Source organism: Lepidochelys olivacea (genome assembly GCF_965140295.1).
Source record: "Lepidochelys olivacea isolate rLepOli2 genome assembly, chromosome: 6".
In the NCBI taxonomy this organism is placed as follows: domain Eukaryota; kingdom Metazoa; phylum Chordata; order Testudines; family Cheloniidae; genus Lepidochelys; species Lepidochelys olivacea.
The window spans coordinates 100,652,805-100,660,781 of NC_140416.1; the positions used below are offsets into that span (position 1 = coordinate 100,652,805).

Below are 7,977 nucleotides of genomic sequence, written 5' to 3' on the forward strand. Positions count from 1 at the left end.
GGCTTGTTTCAGACAAAAAAGACCTAGGCATCCGCTGGTTCTTGAAGCACTGCAAGCCTTCTGTGCTCTACGGGCTGTGAAGGCTGTCCCCTTTGTGAGTCTCTGTGGAATGGCTGATTAGGCCTATGATGGATTCGTAGATTCCAAAGCTAGAAGGGGCTATTCTGATAATCTATTCTGGACTCCTGTATAATAAAGGCCATAGAACTTCCCCAGAATAATTCCTAGAGCACATCTTTATTTAAAACAGTAACAGAAAATCCACCATGTCCCTTGGTAAATTGTTCTAATGGCTAATTACCCTCACTGTTAAAAATGTATGCCATATTTCCAGTCTGAATTTGTCTAGCTTCAACTTCCAGCCATTGGATCATGTTATAGCTTTCTTAGCTAGTTTAAAGAGCCCATTATTGAATATTTGTTCCCCTTGTAAGTACTTAAATTGTGATCAAATTACCTATTAATCGTCTCTTTAACTTAAATAAATGGAGTTCATGGAATTAATCACTATAATGCATGTTTTCCAATCTTTTAATCATTTTCATGTCTCTTTTCTGAACTCTCTCCAATTTATCAACCTCCTTCTTAAATTGTGGAAACCATAACTGGACACCGTATTCCAGCAGTGGTTGAACCAGTGCCAAATACAGAGGTAAAATAACCTCTCTACTCCTGTGTGTTTATGCATCCAAGGATTGTATTAGCCCTTTAGGTCACAGAATTGCACTAGGAGCTCATGTTCAACTGATTATCCATCATGACTGTGACAGGTTAGATCACAGAAACCCCCTTGGGGCTGCCAACTGATGTGCCAAGACTACTTCTGCCCCTGCTTTCCCTGCCAGCTTGGGACTCCAGCACGCTGTCTTGTTGAGCTAGGTACGCCAGTCTGTTCCAACACAAACCCAGGGTCTGAACCACGTGCACCAAAGCTTCAGACTTAATTGAAAGCAGCTTAAGAAGTGTTCTTCTCTTTATCACTCAGATGCTCAACTCCCAATGGGGTCCAAACCCCCAAATAAATCTGTTTTACCCTGTTTAAAGCTTATACAGGGTAAACTCATAAATTGTTCGCCCTCTATAACACTGATAGAGAGGTATGCACAGCTGTTTGCCCCCCCCCCCAGGTATTAATACATACTCTGGGTTAATTAATAAGTAAAAATTGATTTTATTAAATACAGAAAGTAGGATTTAAGTGGTTTCAAGTAGTAACAGACAGAACAAAGTGAATTACCAAGCAAAATAAAATAAAACACGGAAGTCTAAGTCTAGTACATTAATAAAACTGAATACAGATAAAATCTCACCCTCAGAGATGTTTCAATAAGTTTCTTTTACAGACTGGATGCCTTCCTACTCTGGGCACAATCCTTTCCCCTGGTACAGCCTTTGTTCCAGCTCAGGTGGTAGCGAGGGGATTTCTCATGATGGCTGCTCCCTTTGTTCTATTCCACCCACTTATATATCTTTTGCATAAGGCAGGAATCCTTTGTCCCTCTGGGTTCCCACCCCTCCTTCTCAATGGAAAAGCACCAGGTTAAAGATGGATTCCAGTTCAGGTGACATGATCACATGTCACTGTAAGACTTCATTATCCACTTGCCAGCACACACGTATACAGGAAGACTTACAAGTAAAACAGAGCTATCTACAGACAATTGTCTGGGTTAATGGGAGCCATCAAGATTCCAAACCACCATTAATGGCTTACACTTTGCATTATTACAATAGGCCCCCGGAGTTATATTTCATATTTCTAGTTTCAGATACAAGAATGATACATTCATACAAATAAGATGAACACACTCAGTAATTATAAGCTTTGTAATGATACCTTACAAGAGACCTTTTGCATGAAGCATATTCCAGTTATATTATATTCACCCTTATTAGCATATTTTTAAAAATCACATCGAGTTCAACATCACAAGGACCCCTGTATCTTTTTCAGAGTCATTGCTTCCCAGGATAGAATCTCCCATTCTGCAAGTATGGCTTATATTCATTGTTCCTACATGTAAAAAGAAAAGGAGTACTTGTGGCACCTTAGAGACTAACCAATTTATTATTTATTATTAATAAATTGGTTAGTCTCTAAGGTGCCACAAGTACTCCTTTTCTTTTTGCGAATACAGACTAACACGGCTGTTACTCTGAAACCTGTTCCTACATGTATATGTTTACATTTAGCTGTATTGAAACACACATTGTTTGCTTGCACCCAGTTTACACAGCAATCCCGATCCCTCTGTACCGGTCCTCTTCATTATATACCATTCTTCTATTTTTTGTGTCATTTGCAAACTTTATCAGTGATTATTTTGTTTTTTTCCAGGTTGTTGAATGAAAATGTTGAATAACATATGGCCAAGAACTAATCTGTGAATAACTCCACTGGAAACAGACCTGCTTAATGATGATTCTCCATTTAGAATGACATTTTGAGACCTATCAGCATGTACTATCTGCCATGATAATTTTATATCATTCTAGTTTTTTAATCAAAATGTCATGTGGTACCAAGTGTAAGTATATTACATCAGTACTATTACCTTTACCAAACGCACTTGTAATCTCAAACTTGTAGCTCTCTGCCCACTGCTGGGGGCATTGGTGCCCTGACACAGCCCTGCTTATGTCGAGCTACCACCAAGTGCTAAAAACACACTGAAAGTAGCTGTCTTTGGTAAAAATGTTCAACACAATTACACTCCAACATATCTCAGAGTGAAACTCGATCGCACTTTCACCTTCCATGATCACCTTGAGAAGGTAGCCGTAAAGAAAAACGAGAGCCGACATAATCCAGAAACTAGCAGGTACAACCTGGGGTGTGTCGGCATTAGTGTTGCGAACATCTGCAATAGCACTTTATACATTCAGTAGCTGAATATTGTGCACCAGTATGGAGCAGATGCAGCCACATGTGACTTGTTAACACCCAGCTGAATACAGTAGTGTGGTGCATCACGGGAACCCTTAAGTTGACTCCAAAACCATGGCTAGCTACTCTGTCTAACATTGCTCCCCCGCCGATACAACGAACTGCTGCAACATTCCGCGAAGCTCAGCAAATCCAGGAAAACAGATGTAGTCTTATCCACCAAGACCTTAACAATGCCCCCGCCCCCACAACGTCTTAAGTACCACAAGCCTTTCTGGGAACATTCGCTTAGCCTCATGCAATCAGGCAACGATCAGAAGGAGGTTTGGAAAGCAGATTGAGCTAAACGTCACTTAAAAAATAAACACCTGGTGGTGGATCTCATGCAGAGGGTCATCTTGGTCAACTCTGAACTGAATCCAAACCAACCATGGCAGATGCAGACATCTAATGCACATATGGAAAATCAAGGACTCCCCGATGTGTGAGTGTGGCTTCCCATGACAGACCATCGAACATATCACCACCTACTGCCTAATTTATAAATATGAAGGTGGCATTACTGCAATAAATTCTGCTGCTCTGATATAGCCATTTGGCTTGATCAACTTCAGGTGAAATTGTAGGTGCTGCTTCATGGGCGACGTGTGAACTGCCGGCTGAGGGAGGTTAGCCCCCAGTCCTGCCCCTTCACCCCTGCCCCACCAACCCCTACCCCAGGCTAGCACCCTCAGCCCCAGAGCGCCAGGAGGGTGGGGGTGGTGTGGCCCCAGCGCCGGGAGGGAGGGAGAGTGGGTGGCCCAGCCCAAGCGCAGCCCCTAGCCCCCCTAGCTCCAGAGTGCCGGGAGGGCGGGCAGCACTGCCCCAGCCCCGGAGTGCTGGGTGAGTGGTGCAGCCCCAGTGTCAGCCTGAGTTCTAGCTGCGGCCATGGTGACAGCACCGGGACAGGGGAACTGGCAGGAGGAGGTCTGGGGGCAGAGCATGGATGGGGTCATGCCTGGGTGTTTGGGGAGGCACAGCCTCCACCAGCCTATGATACCCACCACCCATGTGCTGCTTTACGCCAGCCATATGAAAGAAGAAGACAACCAGCAAGACTTAGGCCATGTCTACACTACAAACTTTGGTCAAAGCAAGTTATGTTGGCGTAAAGATGCCATGGTTAATATATCGCTTATGTCTTTGCATACTTGACTCCTTGTGTTGGGTGCTGTGCGTACTCACAAGGAGTGCTTGTGTCGATGCGCAATGCAGTGCACTATGGGTAGGTATTCCAATGTGCAGCTCACAATTGTCTGGTGCACTGTCTTTTGGGAAATTTTGGCAGTTCATGGTGGGGCAGAAGTGAGTCACACAAGGGTGACTGAGATCAAGGGGTCAAGTTCCCAGCATGCAGCTTTCTCCATCCCATAGTGCCATCCATATCCCATTATTTTTGTATCTTTTTAAAAAATCCCACAAACCTGTGTGTCACTTCTTGCTGCCTGCCATCTCTGACAGAAGCATGGAACTCACACAGCTCTGCACTATTGTTATGAGTGTTGCAAACACAGGACGGATGATCTGGTATTTGCAGAGCTGCAAGAAGAACCCTAGCAGTGGTGGACATGATGATTTTATGGAGGACAGATTGCTGTGGGACATAGTAAGACCTAAGGATGTTCATGGAACAGCTGCAGACAGTGGACTGCCACCTCAGGCCCCGAGAAACAAGCACTGACTAGTGCGATCGCATCACAACGCAGGTTCGGAACGATGTGAAAGGCCACATTCCTATGTCTGTGTACCAAACTCAACTCAGTCCTCCAGTGCAGGGACTCTAGAATGAGAGCTTCACTGACAATGGAGAAGCAAGTAATGATTGCATTGTAGAAGCTTGCAATGCCAGATTACTACTAGTCAGTAGGAAATCATTATGGAATTGGAAAATCCACAGTTGGGACCATTGTCGTGCAAGTGTTCAGGGCCATTAGCCATCTGCTACACAGGACTGTGACACTCGGTAATGTGCAGGACATGGGGATAGATTTGCAGCAATGGAGTTCCTGAACTACAATGGAGCAATAGATGGCATGCATTTCCCTGTTTTGGAATTGTGTGGCCCACAACCCATCAATAGGAAAGGCTACTTTTCGATGGTGTTGAAAGCATTGATGGATCATCGGGGACGCTTCACTGACATCAGTGGTTGGCTGGTCAAGGAAGGTACATATGACGCTTGCATTATTAAGAACATAGGACTGTTCAGAAAGCTGCAAGCAGAGACATTCTTTCCTGACAGTTGAATTATCATTGGTGATGTTGAAATGCCACTAGTGACCCTAGGGGACCCAGCCTACTCCTTGCTCTCCTGGCTTATGAAGCTGAATACTAGCCAGCTCGACAGTACCAAGGAAAGATTTAACTACCAGCTCACCAGGTGCAGAATGACAGCTGAATGTGCTTTTGGTAGATTGAAGAGAAGCTGGCATTGGTGATCACCAGATTGGATCTCTGTGAGAAAAATGTCTCAATGGTTATAGCTGCCAGTTGTGCTCTGCATAATATCTGTGAAGCAGATGTTGCAGCGACATGGAGAGCTGAGGTTTGAACAGCCAGACCAGACCAAAGGGGTATTAGTAGAGCTCAACACAGAGCTGTGTGGTTGAAGGAGACCTTGAAAGAGCATGTCACTGTCTGTATTTAGTCACAGTGATGTGGTGGGCTGTGCTGTACCTGGCCCTAAAGTTTTGGGGGGTTGTTAGGAATTGTGTGGTGCTTGCCGTTTGTTAATACAGCTATTGATTGTGTGGTGCCTCCAGTACGTGTATAATAATTACCCTGCATTTGTCACTGATCCTATGAGCTCTGTCGCCCTGGACAATAACAAGCAGTGGGCCTTTTCAGTAGTGCTTGGCATTCTGAAGCATATGATGTTATAAAGATTAATTATTTTCCCCTAAAAAAGGATTTTTATTGCATACCAAAACCAGGGCAAAAAATCCCTGTGTAATTAAAAAACAAAAATAAAGTAATGGAACAGAACTTAGCAAGGGGAAAGAATGTTCATGTCCATTTTGGCTACACCTACACCAGCTATGGTTCTTGCAGGTCCATGGGGCCAGGATTTTCACCTTAGGACTCTAACCAGCTGTATATGGTCACTTGAAAGGAATAACACTGGGAAATGGCTTGTCAATGCTGGGAGAAATTCAAAGTGGGAATCTCCTCTCTGACTTTCCCCACAATTTGGTCACTATTGATGTGGCATTTTCCTCTGCATCCTCTTCCACCTCATTTGCTCTCCATCTATTTTTAAGTCTAATCTAAAAACATCCTTTCTCCTCTTGCTTTCTCTCTCCCTACTTTTGTTCTTTGTTTTATTTTTGCAACTAAGTTATTTATTTAACTTGGTAAAGCATGCTGGGATACAGCCCTCTTTGTTAAAGATTCAACTTGCTGCCTCCTTTAGCTAATGGCTGAGAAAGTTCCCAATCTACTTCTCTGTAGGCCTGATCTTGCACCATCGATCTCATTGGATTTTTACCATTGACTTCAGCAGGAGCAGAATCAAAACCCTAGGTTCTGCAAGGGAGAGCTCCAGCAAAAACAGAAAAGACAATATTTGACATTTATATTGTATCTAAAGTAAAAATATGCCATTAAAGCAAGAAACAGCCTTCTTTTATACTGATACATTTTAAATAAGTAAACAAGGACAAACCCATTTCCCTCCCCTCTTTTGCAGGTGATTTTTAAAGTAAGAGGGAAGAGTTATAATTTCACCAGGACTTTATTCAAGTAATCTGATAATAGCTCCTTAGAGAGTCCAGAATCAAGCAAACAAAACCCCCAAAGAAATATTTTATGTAAAAAATGAAAAGAAATTGTTTGGCATTTTTTATGCTAGGATAAACAATCTCTTCTTTAATATCTTCCCTCTTTCATGTTATATTAGAGGGTACTAGTCTACAGAACAGCAAACAGCAAGCCAGTAGTACAGATAATGAAAATTTAAATTATATGTTCCATTATTTTCCATTATGTTCATTCTAATTATGCTGTTATAATGAGCTGACACAAAGTGGCAAAGGAACAATCAGAATTCTGCAAATGACAATAAAACTGTGAAGCAGCAGTTTCTTAGCAACAAACTGGAAACTGTGTTAAGTAGTAGTTTTATTTTTATCGAGACGTGTGTGTACTAGCTTCCAGGTATTTTTCTAATATATATGCAGATATTTCTATATGTTGTTTTCTTCTAGTTTAACATACCTAATATCTATTTTATTCTGTTGTATGGAATGGAACGAGAAAACCCTAAGGGCTCAAATCTGCTCCCATTCATAGATTCCACGGCCAGAAGGGACCACTGTGGTCATCAAATCTGACCTCCTGTATAACACAGGCCATAGAACTTCCCCAAAATAATTCCTAAAGCATCATTTTTAGAAAACCATCCAATCTTGATTTAAAAATTTGTGTCAAAAGATAGAGTGAATGGCGATGTGGTGACTGGGAGAGATGGCTCAGGACAAAAGGTCAAGAAAGGAGACAAGGGGAAGGGGGTGAGGCTTAATGAGAACATTAAAGCAAAAGTCAGACAATGAGGAAGGTGGATTGTGTGAAGACAGAGAGACCGGTGTCAAAAATCAGAGGAGGGAGGCTGAGAAAAAGTCAGGGAGAGTTAGGTGACAGAAGACAGCTGTCACAGGTGTGACTGTGGTTACAGTCATGCTGAGGTTACAATCACAAAGGATATGAACAAAACAAAGGAAATTCATAAACGGACATAGACAAATTCCCCAAATTGTCACTAGAGTGTGGAATGGGGAGTCTCATGTCGTGTGTCTTGGAGGAAGAGAATGACTGGAAAGGGTGAGGAACTGGAAGCAACAGGGATAGGAAAGAAGTGCGAAGCCTCCCTGCAGTCCTGTAGGGACAATTCAAGGTGGAGGAGTGAGAGAAGGTCAGACCATTAAGGGAGAAAGTGACTGCAGAGTGAATGTCAGATTGGGAAATGCTGTTTTGTTTTGTTTTTTGTTTTTAAATTAGAGGTTTTGGAACAAAATGTGCAAGCTTCACTGTTATATGTGGCAAGTGTACAGAAT

At 42.6% G+C, this 7,977-nt stretch overlaps 1 long non-coding RNA gene across 2 annotated transcripts in view; it reads left to right on the forward strand.

Moving 5' to 3' along the window:
• Positions 1-421, forward strand: part of LOC311522083 — a 12,331-nt gene extending 11,910 nt beyond the window's left edge. For both annotated transcript variants that reach the window (XR_014712053.1, XR_014712054.1), the window contains exon 3: positions 13-421. This is a non-coding gene — a long non-coding RNA (uncharacterized lncRNA). The remainder of the gene's footprint in view (positions 1-12) is intronic.
• The last annotated feature ends 7,556 nt before the right edge of the window (positions 422-7,977 follow it).